This window comes from Bombina bombina, chromosome 8, assembly GCF_027579735.1.
Source record: "Bombina bombina isolate aBomBom1 chromosome 8, aBomBom1.pri, whole genome shotgun sequence".
NCBI classification, from domain to species: Eukaryota; Metazoa; Chordata; class Amphibia; order Anura; family Bombinatoridae; genus Bombina; species Bombina bombina.
In genome coordinates, this window is record NC_069506.1 from 271,310,847 (window position 1) to 271,328,515 (window position 17,669).

Below are 17,669 nucleotides of genomic sequence, written 5' to 3' on the forward strand. Positions count from 1 at the left end.
ACAAAACATAGTGCATCCCTTCACTCACTGAGTGACAAAACAAAGTGCCTCCCTTCACTAACTGATTGACACAACACTGTGTCTCCCTTCACTCACTGAGTGCAAAACACAGTGACACAAAACACCTTCTCCCTCTACTCACTGAAAGAAACAACACATTGCCTCCCTTCACTCACTGAGTGACACAACAGAGTACCTCCCTTCACTCACTGAGTGACAAAACGCAGTGCCACCCTTCACTCACTGAGTGACAAAACGCAGTGCCACCCTTCACTCGCTGAATGACAAAACAGTGCCTCCCTACACTCACTGAGTGACACAGAGTGCCTTCCTACACTCACTGAATGACACAGCAGAGTGCCTCCCTTCACTCACTGAATGACACAGAGTGCCTCCCTTCACTCACTGAATGACACAGAGTGCCTCCCTTCACTCACTGAGTGACAAAACACAGTGCCTCCCTTCACTCACTGAATGACAAAACACAGTGCCTCCCTTCATTTACTGAGTGACACAGAGTGCCTCCCTACACTCACTGAATGACACAACAGAGTGCCTCCCTTCACTCACTGAGTGACAAAAACACAGTGCCTCCTTTCACTCACTGAGTAACAAAAACACAGTGTCTCCCTTCACTCACTGAGTGACAAAACATAGTGCATCCCTTCACTCACTGAGTGACAAAACAAAGTGCCTCCCTTCACTAACTGATTGACACAACACTGTGTCTCCCTTCACTCACTGAGTGCAAAACACAGTGACACAAAACACCTTCTCCCTCTACTCACTGAAAGAAACAACACATTGCCTCCCTTCACTCACTGAGTGACACAACAGAGTGCCTCCCTTCACTCACTGAGTGACAAAACGCAGTGCCACCCTTCACTCACTGAGTGACAAAACACAGTGCCTCCCTTCACTCGCTGAATGACAAAACACAGTGCCTCCCTACACTCACTGAATGACACAGAGTGCCTCCCTTCACTCACTGAGTGACAAAAACACAGTGCCTCCTTTCACTCACTGAGTAACAAAAACACAGTGTCTCCCTTCACTCACTGAGTGACAAAACATAGTGCATCCCTTCACTCACTGAGTGACAAAACAAAGTGCCTCCCTTCACTAACTGATTGACACAACACTGTGTCTCCCTTCACTCACTGAGTGCAAAACACAGTGACACAAAACACCTTCTCCCTCTACTCACTGAAAGAAACAACACATTGCCTCCCTTCACTCACTGAGTGACACAACAGAGTGCCTCCCTTCACTCACTGAGTGACAAAACGCAGTGCCACCCTTCACTCACTGAGTGACAAAACGCAGTGCCTCCCTTCACTCGCTGAATGACAAAACAGTGCCTCCCTACACTCACTGAGTGACACAGAGTGCCTTCCTACACTCACTGAATGACACAGCAGAGTGCCTCCCTTCACTCACTGAATGACACAGAGTGCCTCCCTTCACTCACTGAATGACACAGAGTGCCTCCCTTCACTCACTGAGTGACAAAACACAGTGCCTCCCTTCACTCACTGAATGACAAAACACAGTGCCTCCCTTCATTTACTGAGTGACACAGAGTGCCTCCCTACACTCACTGAATGACACAACAGAGTGCCTCCCTTCACTCACTGAGTGACAAAAACACAGTGCCTCCTTTCACTCACTGAGTAACAAAAACACAGTGTCTCCCTTCACTCACTGAGTGACAAAACATAGTGCATCCCTTCACTCACTGAGTGACAAAACAAAGTGCCTCCCTTCACTAACTGATTGACACAACACTGTGTCTCCCTTCACTCACTGAGTGCAAAACACAGTGACACAAAACACCTTCTCCCTCTACTCACTGAAAGAAACAACACATTGCCTCCCTTCACTCACTGAGTGACACAACAGAGTGCCTCCCTTCACTCACTGAGTGACAAAACGCAGTGCCACCCTTCACTCACTGAGTGACAAAACACAGTGCCTCCCTTCACTCGCTGAATGACAAAACACAGTGCCTCCCTACACTCACTGAATGACACAACAGAGTGCCTCCCTTCACTCACTGAGTGACAAAAACACAGTGCCTCCCTTCACTCACTGAGTGACAAAAACACAGTGTCTCCCTTCACTCACTGAGTGACAAAAACATAGTGCATCCCTTCACTCACTGATTGACACAACACTGTCTCCCTTCACTCACTGGTTGACACAACACTGTGTCTCCCTTCACTCACTGGTTGACACAACACTGTGTCTCCCTTCACTCACTGATTTACACAACACAGTGTCTCCCTCTATTCATTGAGTGACACAACAGAGGGCATCACTCAACTCGGTGAATGACCCTATACACAGCCTCCGTCCACTCACTGATTGACACAACATGGCGTCTCTCATCACTCACTGATTGAAAATGTCAGTGACAATGTCTCCCTCCACTCACTGACAAACACAACACAGTGTTTCCCTCCACTCACTGAGTAACACAACACAGAGCCTTTACTCTACTCACTCAGTGAATGACACAGAGTGCCTCCCTTCACTCACTGAATGACACAGTGTCTCCCTTCACTCACTGAGTGACAAAACATAGTGCATCCCTTCACTCACTGAGTGACAAAACAAAGTGCCTCCCTTCACTAACTGATTGACACTGTGCAAAACACAGTGACACAAAACACCTTCTCCCTCTACTCACTGAAAGAAACAACACATTGCCTCCCTTCACTCACTGAGTGACACAACAGAGTGCCTCCCTTCACTCACTGAGTGACAAAACACAGTGCCTCCCTACACTCACTGAATGACACAACAGAGTGCCTCCCTTCACTTACTGAGTGACAAAAACACAGTGCCTCCCTTCACTCACTGAGTGACAAAAACACAGTGTCTCCCTTCACTCACTGAGTGACAAAAACATAGTGCATCCCTTCACTCACTGATTGACACAACACTGTCTCCCTTCACTCACTGGTTGACACAACACTGTGTCTCCCTTCACTCACTGATTGACACAACAAAGTGCCTCCCTTCACTAACTGATTGACACTGTGCAAAACACAGTGACACAAAACACCTTCTCCCTCTACTCACTGAAAGAAACAACACATTGCCTCCCTTCACTCACTGAGTGACACAACAGAGTGCCTCCCTTCACTCACTGAGTGACAAAACGCAGTGCCACCCTTCACTCACTGAGTGACAAAACACAGTGCCTCCCTACACTCACTGAATGACACAACACAGTGCCTCCCTTCACTCACTGAGTGACAAAAACACAGTGCCTCCCTTCACTCACTGAGTGACAAAAACACAGTGCCTCCCTTCACTCACTGAGTGACAAAAACATAGTGCATCCCTTCACTCACTGATTGACACAACACTGTGTCTCCCTTCACTCACTGATTGACACAACACAGTGTCTCCCTCTATTCATTGAGTGACACAACACTGTGTCTCCCTTCACTCACTGATTGACAAAACACTGTCTCCCTTCACTGATTGGTTGACACAATACAGTGTCTCTCTATTCATTGAGTGACACAATACAGCATTTCTCTCTCCTTTAACTAACTGACACAGTGCCTGCCTTCATTTACTGAGTGACAAAAACACAGTGCCTCCCTTCACTCACTGAGTGACAAAAATACAGTCTCCCTTCACTCACTGAGTGACAAAAATATAGTGCATCCCTTCACTCACTGATTGACACAACACTGTCTCCCTTCACTCACTGGTTGACACAACACTGTGTCTCCCTTCACTCACTGATTGACACAACACTGTGTCTCCCTTCACTCACTGATTGACACAACACTGTCTCCCTTCACTCACTGGTTGACACAACACTGTGTCTCCCTTCACTCACTGCTTGACACAACACAGTGTTTTCATTCACTCAATGCTTGACACAACACAGTGTTTCCCTTCACTCACTGGCTGACACAACACTGTCTCCCTTCACTCACTGGTTGACACAACACTGTGTCTACCTTCACTCACTGGTTGACACAACACTGTGTCTACCTTCACTCACTGATTGACACAACACTGTGTCTCCCTTCACTCACTGCTTGACACAACACTGTGTCTCCCTTCACTCACTGCTTGACACAACACAGTGTTTTCATTCACTCACTGATTGACACAACACAGTGTTTTCATTCACTCACTGCTTGACACAACACAGTGTTTCCCTTCTCTCACTGCTTGACACAACACAGTGTTTCCCTTCACTCACTGCTTGACACAACACAGTGTTTCCCTTCACTCACTGCTTGACACAACACTGTTTCTCTTCTCTCACTGATTGACACAACACAGTGTTTCCCTTCACTCACTGATTGACACAACACTGTTTCTCTTCTCTCACTGATTGACACAACACAGTGTTTCCCTTCACTCACTGATTGACACAACACAGTGTTTTCATTCACTCACTGATTGACACAACACTGTATCTCCCTTCACTCACTGATTGACACAACACTGTGTTTGCCTTCACTCACTGCTTGACACAACACCGTGTCTCCCTTCACTCACTGCTTGACACAACACTGTGTTTCCCTTCACTCACTGATTGACACAACACAGTGTTTTCATTCACTCACTGCTTGACACAGCACCGTGTCTCCCTTCACTCACTGCTTGACACAACACAGTGTTTCCCTTCACTCACTGATTGACACAACACAGTGTTTCCCTTCACTCATTGATTGACACAACACAGTGTTTCCCTTCACTCACTGATTGACACAACACAGTGTTTTCATTCACTCACTGCTTGACACAACACAGTGTTTCCCTTCACTCACTGCTTGACACAACACTGTGTCTCCCTTCACTCACTGATTGACACAACACTGTGTTTCCCTTCACTCACTGCTTGACACAACACTGTGCCTCCCTTCACTCACTGCTTGACACAACACTGTGTTTTCATTCACTCACTGCTTGACACAACACTGTGCCTCCCTTCACTCACTGTTTGACACAACACTGTGCCTCCCTTCACTCACTGCTTGACACAACACTGTGCCTCCCTTCACTCACTGCTTGACACAACACAGTGTTTTCATTCACTCACTGCTTGACACAACACCGTGTCTCCCTTCACTCACTGCTTGACACAACACTGTGTTTTCATTCACTCACTGCTTGACACAACACTGTGCCTCCCTTCACTCACTGCTTGACACAACACTGTGTCTCCCTTCACTCACTGCTTGACACAACACTGTGTTTTCATTCACTCACTGCTTGACACAACACTGTTTTCATTCACTCACTGCTTGACACAACACTGTGCTTTCATTCACTCACTGCTTGACACAACACCGTGTCTCTCTCTATTCATTGAGTGACACAACAAAGCATCTCTCTCCTTTTACTAACTGACAAAACTAAGTGATGAACTTGGTGTCCCCACTCATTGTATGACACAGTACACGGTTACCTTCCACTGACAAATGCCACATTATAGAGTTGCCTTATTTGTGACTCAGCTAATTCTCCCATCATTCAAATAAGAGCATAAAGTCAATTTAGTTGACCAATAAAAAGTGTATTTATACAACGACTGCCCTTTTATATTCATGTAACCATAGAGCTTTGGAGCCCTATTAGTTGGCTAATAGTTGGCGCAGTCTATATATTGTGGGGGATCCCATACTAGCCTGGAGGTATAGTATACATTCATTATTCACACACTTGTAGAGAGACTTAATTCTAGCAATAACTGCAAGTGTACACATGCAATGGAATTATTATTAGTATAAATCACACACAGCACTGCCCAAATGTCAGATTAAACTTCTAAACCCCCCCCCCCCAATGAAAATGACTCATTCCAAAGTAACTAAACTATTTGTGTTGCAGTATATACTAGTGGTACAATCTTGCACAGTGCTCTTTGTGCACAAGTTACCAAAATGATATGTCTGTGCTTCTTGCACTAGTTATCAAAATCATGTGACAAGTGTCCAAGCATTACAAGTGCAGTGTGTCAGAATTCCATACCAAGATTACCAGAATCCTGTCCCAGAGAATGCCAATATTACCAGACTCATCCCAAAGCTCCTGTGTGACAGCATGGCAGGTGTGCCAAGTGCAAACAATACTAGGTTCCTGTGTAGAAGTGCCAACATTAAGACATCTGTGCCAGAATTACCAGGCTCATGTGCCAACATTACCAAAGTTGTATCCAATATCCAAACAATATAAAATTCCTGTACCAGGATTATCAAACCCATTTTACAGAGTGCCATCAATACCAGACTCGTGTGTCATTATGCCAAATTAACTAGACTCTTATGGCAGGGTCTACCAACATTACTGTGTCAGCATTACCAGGCTGTGTTCTTCCTGCCACTGTGTCTGCCCGGCCCTAGCTCTACAGTCTACCCCGAATCACTCACCTTTCTCATAAACAGAAAAACTTGTCTGCCCGGGGTAATTGTTCCTGAATATAAACTATGCAGTGTCTCAGCTCTCCTTGTATCCTATATTTACATCCCAGGGGTAGGTATATTTGCATGTGTGTATTTCTGCCGGTTCCTGTCCTCGTCTCAACTCCGGGAGTACTGAGGGAATGGGATGTGGTGCCTCGGTCAGTGGGTGAAGTGGATGGAGGGGTGAGATCTGGCACGGTGCCCTCAGCCTGGCACAATTCTTTACTAGAGGTAGATTTTTGTACCAAATCAATCGGCCGTTATCTCTTTCTTTCTCTCACTCTCCTCCCTTTCTCTCTTTCTCTCTCCTCCCTTTTTCGTTCTCCTCCCTTTCTTTCTATTTCTCTCCCCCATCAGCTGGCTCCCTTTCAGGGGGAGGGCCCCTCTCGTAACCGGCTGCTCTCGGCTCCAATCATAGGATCCGTGAATTTCCACCCCTAGAAGGACAGGAGGGGGTCAGCCTCCAATCCCCCTCTCTTCCTCTGCCCATTCACCCTGCCCCCTCTGACCCTCCCATAAATCTGACTGACATCTTTTCCAGCTCCCTCTTACGCGCTCTGTCTCGGTTTTTCTCTCGCTCCCTGTATCCTGCTATTATTTCTCTTTCTTCCTTTTCGCATTGTCTTTCTCGTCTCTCATTCCTTTATTCTTACTCCGTCTCATGTTGTTTTATATCACTTTCCTGTGTTAGACAGTCTCTGTGACAAACCTACTACCTCTCTTTTATCCCATTACTCTTGTTGTCTCCTCACTCCTCCATTGTACTCCCACTTTTATCGTCTGTCTCTTGTTATCAATCGCAGTCTCTCTAATACTCTGTATAATAATTACTCTTTCTCTCTTCCATTCTTTAGCATACTCCAGTATAATATTCACTGTATTTATCTCACTCCCTCACTCTGTATCACCTTTGTCTCTCAAACTCATCTCTTTCCATCTTGTCATTTTATTGTTCAGTCTCTTATTACTCCCCATATCTGACTTCATCTCCCCATATCTGTTCTCACAACTTCTCTATTTTACTCTCATTTTCTGTTCATTTCATGCCATAATATTTTCTGTTTATAATTGTCCCCTTCTATAGATTTCCCCCATTGCTTTAGTTGTAGCCTGTCTGTCTATTTACTCTTTATCCTTTAGGTCCATTCCTAAACTTTTTCTATCCTGTCTCTCTATTTCCCAGGCTGTCTCTATGCACCACTTGTCTCTGTATTTCATCCCTTCATTTTTAGTTTTTCTCAACACCTCCACCCCCAAAATGTCTCTTTACCAACCTGATTCTCCTTTCCAGACTTTATGCATTCCCAACTATCTCTCTTTTTCACTCTCTCCATTGATTCTGCATCTGTTTTATTACCCTGTTTGTCTCTCAAATGTATGTTTATTGGTACAATATTAGATATCAGTGTTGCCAAAAGACACATAAAGAGAAAAATAGGATTATGGAATAGGGTGAGGGAATCTGGGTCACTTTTGCTATTCCTCATGCTGTCTAAGCTAAAGCTAAAGTATTTGCAAAGTGTTTTATATGTACATTATCTCCCATTCATTAGCTTTCATTTCCTACTAATATGTTTATCTTCTGTAGCCTGTCTCTTCCTTAGCCTCTTTAGCAACCTGTCACCATGCTCTATTCTGTCCCTTTTTACACATCCTGTATCTTCCCCAGGGTCTTTAGGAAACTCACCATGCTCTATTCTGTCCCTTTTTACCCATCCTGTCTCTTCCCCAGGGTCTTTAGGAACCCGTCACTATGCTCTATTCTGTCCCTTTTTATCCATCCTGTCTCTTCCCCAGGGTTTTTAGGAACCTGTCACCATGTTCTATTCTGTCCCCTTTTACCCATCCTGTCTCTTCCTCAGGGTCTTTAGGAACCTGTCACTATGCTCTATGCTGTCCCTTTTTACCCATTGTGTCTCTTCCCCAGGGTCTTCAGGAACCTGTCACCATGCTCTATTCTGTCCCTTTTTTACCCATCCTGTCTCTTCCCCAGGGTCTTTAGGAACCTGTCACCATGCTCTATTCTGTCCCTTTTTAGCCATTGTGTCTCTTCCCCAGGGTTTTTAGGAACCTGTCACCATGCTCTATTCTGTCCCTTTTTTACCCATCCTGTCTCTTCCCCAGGGTCTTTAGGAACCTGTCACCATGCTCTATTCTGTCCCTTTTTAGCCATTGTGTCTCTTCCCCAGGGTTTTTAGGAACCTGTCACCATGCTCTATTCTGTCCCTTTTTACCCATCGTGTCTCTTCCCCAGGGTATTTAGGAACCTGTCACTATGCTCTATTATGTCCCTTTTTAGCCATTGTGTCTCTTCCCCAGGGTTTTTAGGAACCTGTCACCATGCTCTTTTCTGTCCATTTTTACCCATCCTGTCTCTTCCCCGGGGTTTTTAGGAACCTGTCACCATGCTCTATTCTGTCCATTTTTACCCATCCTGTCTCTTCCCCAGGGTCTTTAGGAACCTGTCACCATGCTCTTTTCTGTCCATTTTTACCCATCCTGTCTCTTCCCCAGGGTTTTTAGGAACCTGTCACCATGCTCTTTTCTGTCCATTTTTACCCATCCTGTCTCTTCCCCAGGGTTTTTAGGAATCTGTCACCATGCTCTATTCTGTCCCTTTTTAGCCATTGTGTCTCTTCCCCGGGGTTTTTAGGAACCTGTCACCATGCTCTATTCGTGTTTTATATGTACATTATCTCCCATTCATTAGCTTTCATTTCCTACTAATATGTTTATCTTCTGTAGCCTGTCTCTTCCTTAGCCTCTTTAGCAACCTGTCACCATGCTCTATTCTGTCCCTTTTTACACATCCTGTATCTTCCCCAGGGTTTTTAGGAACCTGTCACCATGTTCTATTCTGTCCCCTTTTACCCATCCTGTCTCTTCCCCAGGGTCTTTAGGAACCTGTCACCATGCTCTATTCTGTCCCTTTTTACCCATTGTGTCTCTTCCTCAGGGTCTTTAGGAACCTGTCACCATGCTCTTTTCTGTCCATTTTTACCCATTGTGTCTCTTCCCCAGGGTTTTTAGGAACCTGTCACCATGCTCTATTCTGTCCCTTTTTAGCCATTGTGTCTCTTCCCCAGGGTTTTTAGGAACCTGTCACCATGCTCTATTCTGTCCCTTTTTTACCCATCCTGTCTCTTCCCCAGGGTCTTTAGGAACCTGTCACCATGCTCTATTCTGTCCCTTTCTACCCATCGTGTCTCTTCCCCAGGGTATTTAGGAACCCGTCACTATGCTCTATTATGTCCCTTTTTAGCCATTGTGTCTCTTCCCCAGGGTTTTTAGGAACCTGTCACCATGCTCTTTTCTGTCCATTTTTACCCATCCTGTCTCTTCCCCAGGGTTTTTAGGAACCTGTCACCATGCTCTATTCTGTCCATTTTTACCCATCGTGTCTCTTCCCCAGGGTCTTTAGGAACCTGTCACCATGCTCTTTTCTGTCCATTTTTACCCATCGTGTCTCTTCCCCAGGGTTTTTAGGAACCTGTCACCATGCTCTATTCTGTCCCTTTTTTACCCATCCTGTCTCTTCCCCAGGGTCTTTAGGAACCTGTCACCATGCTCTATTCTGTCCCTTTTTACCCATCCTGTCTCTTCCCCAGGGTCTTTAGGAACCTGTCACCATGCTCTATTCTGTCCCTTTTTACCCATCGTGTCTCTTCCCTAGGGTTTTTAGGAACCTGTCACCATGCTCTATTCTGTCCCCCTTTTACCCATCCTGTCTCTTCCCCAGGGTCTTTAGGAACCTGTCACCATGCTCTATTATGTCCCTTTTTACCCATCGTGTCTCTTCCCTAGGGTCTTTAGGAACCTGTCACCATGCTCTATTATGTCCCTTTTTACCCATCCTGTCTCTTCCCCAGGGTCTTTAGGAACCTGTCACCATGCTCTATTCTGTCCCTTTTTACCCATCGTGTCTCTTCCCTAGGGTCTTTAGGAACCTGTCACCATGCTCTATTCTGTCCCTTTTTACCCATCCTGTCTCTTCCCCAGGGTCTTTAGGAAACTGTCACCATGCTCTATTCTGTCCCTTTTTATCCATCCTGTCTCTTCCCCAGGGTATTTAGCAACCTGTCACCATGCTTTATTATGTCCCTTTTTACCCATCCTGTCTCTTCCCCAGGGTCTTTAGGAACCTGTCACCATGCTCTATTCTGTCCCTTTTTACCCATCCTGTCTCTTCCCCAGGGTCTTTAGGAACCTGTCACCATGCTCTATTCTGTCCCTTTTTACCCATCGTGTCTCTTCCCTAGGGTTTTTAGGAACCTGTCACCATGCTCTATTCTGTCCCCTTTTTACCCATCCTGTCTCTTCCCCAGGGTCTTTAGGAACCTGTCACCATGCTCTATTCTGTCCCCTTTTTACCCATCCTGTCTCTTCCCCAGGGTCTTTAGGAACCTGTCACTGTGCTCTATTCTGTCCCTTTTTACCCATCGTGTCTCTTCCCTAGGGTCTTTAGGAACCTGTCACTGTGCTCTATTCTGTCCCTTTTTACCCATCCTGTCTCTTCCCCAGGGTCTTTAGGAAACTGTCACCATGCTATATTCTGTCCCTTTTTATCCATCCTGTCTCTTCCCCAGGATATTTAGCAACCTGTCACCATGCTCTATTATGTCCCTTTTTACCCATCGTGTCTCTTCCCCAGGGTTTTTAGGAACCTGTCACCATGCTCTTTTCTGTCCATTTTTACCCATCGTGTCTCTTCCCCAGGGTCTTTAGGAACCTGTCACTATGCTCTATTATGTCCCTTTTTATCCATCCTGTCTCTTCCCCAGGGTATTTAGCAACCTGTCACCATGCTCTATTATGTCCCTTTTTACCCATCGTGTCTCTTCCCCAGGGTCTTTAGGAACCTGTCACCATGTCTTTTCTGTCCATTTTTACCCATCGTGTCTCTTCCCCAGGGTCTTTAGGAACCTGTCACTATGCTCTATTCTGTCCCTTTTTAGCCATTGTGTCTCTTCCCCAGGGTTTTTAGAAAACTGTCACCATGCTCTATTCTGTCCCTTTTTTACCCAGCCTGTTTCTTTTCCAGCATGTCTCTGCAATCCCCAGCCTTTCTAACTCATTATCTGCATTGTTCGCTACTAGGACTTGATTATCTAAAGTTCTCTGGTGAAGTGATCTAAGAAATCTTGTCAGTGCCGTGAGGTCCCTCAAATCATTTTATAACGGCAAATATTACCTTGCGAGCTGTTCATCTCGCTATACAGGTTTATGTGTATGAAGGAAAGACATTACAAAAGCCCCTAATTCTTTTTATGATTTCTTGCTAGCGACTTTGTGATAATCAGCCCCCCATTGTTTAATAAGGTTCAGTTTAAAGTGACATAAAACCCCAACATTATTTTTTTTCATGATTCAGATAGAGCACACCCTTTTAATCAACTTTCTAACCTACTTCTATTATCTAATTTGCTTTGTTAAGCATACCTAGGTAGGCTCAGGATTAGCAATGCTTTACTGGTAGCTATCTTATGATTGGTGGCTGCACATATAGGCTTCTTGTCATTGGTTAACCCAATGTCTTCAGTTAGCTCCCAGTAGTTCATTGCTGCTCCTTCAATAAAGAATACCAAAGGAATGAAGCAACTTTGCTGGTTGAAGTAAATAGGGAAGTTGTTTAAAATCATATGCTCTATCTGAAACTTAAAAGAAAAAAATGTGAGTTTCATATCCCTTTAATTTTTTTCTCATCAATGTTCTGCATCATTCTCAGGATTATCTTTGTACTTAAAGGGACAGTATACTGTAAAATTGTTTTTCCCTTAATGTATTTCCAAATACATTTTTTCCCAGCTGCAGAGTATAAAATGTATGGGATTTGCTTTTTTAAGGCTTATTTGTGTATACGAATTAGCTGATTTTGTATTTTTAAGCCACAACCTAATAAAATGGGTTGAACTTGTAGGTATAATCAGATCTCATTACTTTATCACATTGTGTACATATGCCTGCTTCTTTATCTTATATCTGTCCATAAACCAATCATCAATACTTGGAGAGAACAATGGAAAATTAAAATTTTATTATCTTATCTCTTCTATACCCCACTGGGAGTGTAATTTATTCTACTGGCTGTGTTAACACAGCTTGGCCTCGAGGCCAAAAACTTTCAGGATGGGTGGGGATACCACAGGTTAAAAAAAAAAATCAAATGCCAATATAAGGTTAATGGAAATACTTGTAAACAATTTAATACACTCCAGCAAGTAAAGGGAATCATTGGGAACAAATTAAAGGGGAGAACATTTTTGAGTAAACTGTCCCTTTAAATGAACAGAATTCTGTGAGACATCACTTTTTCCTAACACGTGATTTCTTTCTGCTCATACCTTATTAATATGTGAAAGACAGCAGCACCACAAGATGTGTATCAATATCCTTTATTAGTGAGACAATATATGATACTGATACACATCTTTTGGTGCTGCGGTCTTTCACATATTGCATTTATTTGGGATCTATGCAGGGTCCTGACAGCGTGCACCTGGATACTGGCAGTAAGTGCTGTGCTATTTTCTATGATTCATACCTTATTAATGCAGTACGTCTTATACCTTTGACTTGGATGGAAAACTAGTTTTGAATTTTAATATAAAACGCCTTATAATAATCACATAATATTTCATTGTATGACATTCATACAAACATACTGTGAATGCATTACTTACTGATTAGACTATAATACTTTATTACGAAATAAGTCTGAAATAAGGGACTGCTCCTTTGAAAACATTTGACACACGTGCAATGTATCATACGTTTAGATAATTCACATTATTAGTGATAAAGTTGCTTATGTATGTCCGGAACAAAATGATACGCTTATGGCAGGGGTGTAGATAGATAACAGTATAACGCCCTGTGTCTGTACTCCTATAAATACTTATCTCACCCCCCTGAGGGGTCGATTTATCAAAGGCTTTGAAAGCCTTTCGACCCACTACAGCTGCAGGTTCTCACAAGAGAACCTGCACGCCGTATTTAACAAGCAGCGGTCATCAGACCGCTGCTTTCCTAACCTCTTCGCTACCTCTAAGGTGGAGAAATTCAATTTCCCCGGTCTTGTCTGACAGGGAGATTGACAGCTCCTGCCCGCGCGTGATTGGCTGTGCGCAGCATGGGGCGGGATTGCATGCAAGTGCAAAATGGCACTTGTGTGCAATATTGAATTCCTTCAGGGGAATTCAGCCCGCCAGAGGCGAGCTGCGGCTGACAGGGGCGCGTATATGCGCCCCTGTCCACCTCAGCTTGATAAATCGCCCTCTAAGTACATGACTGTGTCTTTCTGAGAGCTCCAGCCATCACCGCAGGAATCGTGGTATGCACTGTACTACGTATCAGTTTGCAAGGCCTCACAAAGCACAGATTACATTATCCACCAAGAAATCTAATTTTAAATATGCACCAAGATGGACAGAGCAGCTTTTTTTTCGTTAACATTTTTAAAGAAGCACCCTGAAAAACGCATAAACTGCTGTGAAGTGATATAAAATGGATGTATAGATTCGGTTTAAAGGGACGGTGTACTGTAAAATTGTTTTTCCCTTAAAGAGATATAAAACCCAACATTTTTCTTTCATTAATCAGAAAGCGCATGTGATTATAAACAACTTTCTAATTTACTTCTATTATCAGTTTTTCTTTGTTCTTTTGGTATCTTTTGTTGAAAAGCAGGGACATAAGCTCAGTTATACCAGCTGCAGAGTATAAAATGTATGAGAAATGGCTTCTTTATATTTATTTCTTTATATTTTTGTATATGAAATAGCTGGTTGAGCTTGCAGGTAAAATCAGATCTAATGTTATCACTTTCTGTACACACACATGCTTCCATGTCTTATATATCTGTATACCAAAGCCCAAAACTTAGAGAGAACATTTGAAAATTAACATTTTATTACTTATCTTCTCTATAGCCTATGCTTAAGTATAGAAACTTTTAGTATTGGTAGAGATACCTGAGGCAAAATCTGCTATTTCAATTGCTGATATAAAGGTAAATGAGCTATTTGTAAACAATTTAATACACTCCAGCAGGTAAAATTCATTATTTGGGAACAAATTAAAGGGGAGACAATTTAAGAGTAAACTGTTCCTTTAAAGAGACATAAAAAAACTTTTTCAATGAATGTACAAGTTTTCTAGATATATTAACACCTTGTTTGATGCAATTGTTTTTCAATGACTCACACCACTACTTGTCTTACTTGGAGGAGCCAATCTGGACTTGATCTTGGAATAGACAAGGCTTGCTACTGTCATTTTGTAAGTAAAACTTGCATTGTTTTGCAGTATCTTATCTAATCCTCCTGAAGAGGCCAAACAGGGGCAGATGTAGGGGAAGGTTAAAGGAACATGAAACCCCCTTTTTTTATATTATTATTCAGTCAGAGCATGCAATTTTAAGCAACTTTTCAATTTATTTCCGTTCTCTAATTTGCTTTATTAAAGGACTACTAAACACAGCAGAATAACATAATCAATAAATGCATAATAAAAAGACAGTTAGATGCATTTTTTCTCCTAATGCATCATGTGATAGTTATCGGCCAATCACAAAATGCATTTTCATATATACTGTGAATCCTTGCATATGCTCAGTTGGATCTGGTGCCTCAGAAAGTGTGCATATAAAAATATTGTGCACATTTATATAATGGAAGTGAATTGGAACGTTTAAAATTGTATGTCCTGGCTGAATCATGAAAGAAAAAAAATGTGGGTTTAATATCGTTTTCAGCTTCTAAACTAAGCGGGGTTAATCTATCTATTTCCATTTTTTCAACTATTTAACACTATTGCTTTTCAGCCTTTCAAGTAAAAAGAAAAATACTAAGGGCTAGATTTATCAAAGCTGAGGCGTACAGGGGCACGTATATGCGCCCCTGTACGCCTCAGCTCGCCTGTGGCGGGGCGAAATTACCCGCAGGTAATCACCATTGCACACGAGCGCGGCCAATCACGCGCGGGCAGGAGTTGTCAATCTCCTCGGTTGGACTCGACCGCAGAGATTAAATTTAACCACCTTAGAGGTGGCGAAGAGGTTAAGGAAGCGGCGGTTTGGTGACCGCTGCTTGATAAATTACGGTGAGCAAGTTCTTGTGAGAACTTGCAGCCGTAGGGCTTTGGTAAATCGAGCCCAAAGTGACTTTCATGCAAACCCCTCCTTTATTATCCCTGACTTTACCTCACTCCCTTGCATGCCCCCCCCCCCTTAGGAGCAAATACTTTTGTGCTAAAAATACATTTTAAAAAATGCTTCTCTTATGAAGAAACCCAGTAGTGTTTAAAGCTTAGGCTATATTTATATATAGTTGGTCCAATAAAGATATTCTTTTCCATAGCTAACAAGTTATTACCCTCAGTTTATTACATCATGAGTCTTTTCACGTCAGCCACAACAGTTGTAAAACGTAGCAACAGAACCTTTTTTATTACAGCTTGTTTCTTGTCTTTGGAATGTAACAGCACAGAGCATATGAGAAGACCCCTTTATTAGCGGTTTTAATAGATTTTACCATTTTAAAGGTGTTTCTGTAACTCCCACAAAAATCTAAGGCATGAACAATTGCCGGCCGTATGTCTAGCTGTGCACCACCCACAAAGTGATAGTTATTTCAGACACCTGCCAAAGTCATATCACATCTCAGTGTCAGGTATTTGTACCATTTAATTGGTGTTTTTTTTATAAACTTGCAATTTAAAGGGAATGCCAAAATTAAACTTTCATGATTTAGATAGAGCATGTGACGTTAACCAACATTCAAATTTATTTCTATTATCAAAAACGTTGTTCTCTTGGTATCCTAGGTAGGCTCAGAATTGTGTGTGTGTCCTGAGCACTTTATGCCAGCCGAGTTTGTGACAAGGTTTTTAAAAATGTTATTCATTGTTTAGCACTAGAAGGGAACAGCATTTATAATAATAAATAACACTGAGCATTATATTGCAGTAGTTATTTGGCGATAGGACACGTGCACAGTTCCGAGCCTACCTAGATATGCTTTTAGGGAATGAAGTCAGTTTGATAATTGAATTACATTGGATAGTTTGAAATTATATACTCATGTCTGAAACATGAAAGCTTAAAAGGGACAGTATATTATAACATTGTTTTTCCCTTAATGTGTTTCCAATTACTTTTTTTACCAGCTACAGAGTATAAAATGTATGAGAAATGCTTTTTTTAAGGCTTATTTGTGTATATGAATTAGCTGCTTTTGTGTTTTGAAGCCACAACCTAATAAAATGGGTTGAGCTTGTAGGTATAATCAGATCTCATTACTTTATCACATTGTGTACATATACATGCTTCTTTATCTCATATCTGTCCATAAACCAATCACCATTACTTGGAAAGAACAATGGAAAATTAACCTTTTATTACCTTATCTCTTCTATACCTCACTGGGAGTGTAATTTCTTCTACTGGCTGTGTTAACACAGCTTGGCCTCGAGGACACAAACTTTCAGGATGGGTGGGGATACCACAGGCTAAATAAACTATTTCAAATGCCAATATAAGGGTAATGGATATACTTGTAAACAATGTATTACACTCCAGCAGGTAAAGTGGATCATTGGGGACAAATTAAAGGGGAGACATTTTTTGAGTAAACTGTCCCTTTAAATTTGACTTTCATGTGTTTAAGTGTCCTTATTAAACTAAACTTTATTTATAGATTTATTTTTTTGGGGCCAGCTTCCAACAATGTATTAGTAACCGGCATTTTTACTGAGAGATGATAGGTGTTGTAAACTATTTTATTTTACCTGATTTATGCTGTTGCCGTTCATATAGAACATTATTAATCCAGTAGCTTTATTTCTCATTTTCAATCAATTTAGATTTTTTTTATTTTCTTTATAGTCAAATCTCTAGTGAAAAAATAAATATTACAAAAATGTATATTTCAAAAATTAAACACTTTAAACCTAAACTGATAAATCCAGAGACACGGAAACAGTTGTCCTATAAATTGGTAGAATAAATCAGAATACTAATGTCCCTTTGTGCCTGTTATTTCGCAGGTTGGTTGCAGCTGGGTGTTAATGCTTTGAACATATGGCGCAGGCTGCTTTTATGTTCTAAATTCTTTAGCATATACAGAGTTCCTCAAAATGACCTGATGTATAATATTAGTACTTCGCTTGTTCTTTTCATTTTCCCTACTGATTTTCTTTTTGGCACTCTCCTTCCTTCTTGTTCTCAAG

The 17,669-nt window shown here is 42.3% G+C and overlaps 1 protein-coding gene across 24 annotated transcripts in view; it reads right to left on the reverse strand.

Moving 5' to 3' along the window:
* Window positions 1-17,669, reverse strand: part of PHLDB1 (pleckstrin homology like domain family B member 1) — a 258,964-nt gene that overhangs the window by 177,118 nt on the left and 64,177 nt on the right. Inside the window, exon 1 of one of the 24 annotated variants that reach the window (XM_053691329.1) lies at window positions 6,411-10,160. The exons of the other annotated variants lie outside the window; for them this stretch is intronic. The gene's annotated coding sequence lies outside the window, so the exon portion shown is untranslated. Of the gene's footprint in view, window positions 1-6,410; window positions 10,161-17,669 lie in introns of those variants that run through there. 24 annotated transcript variants of the gene reach the window in all.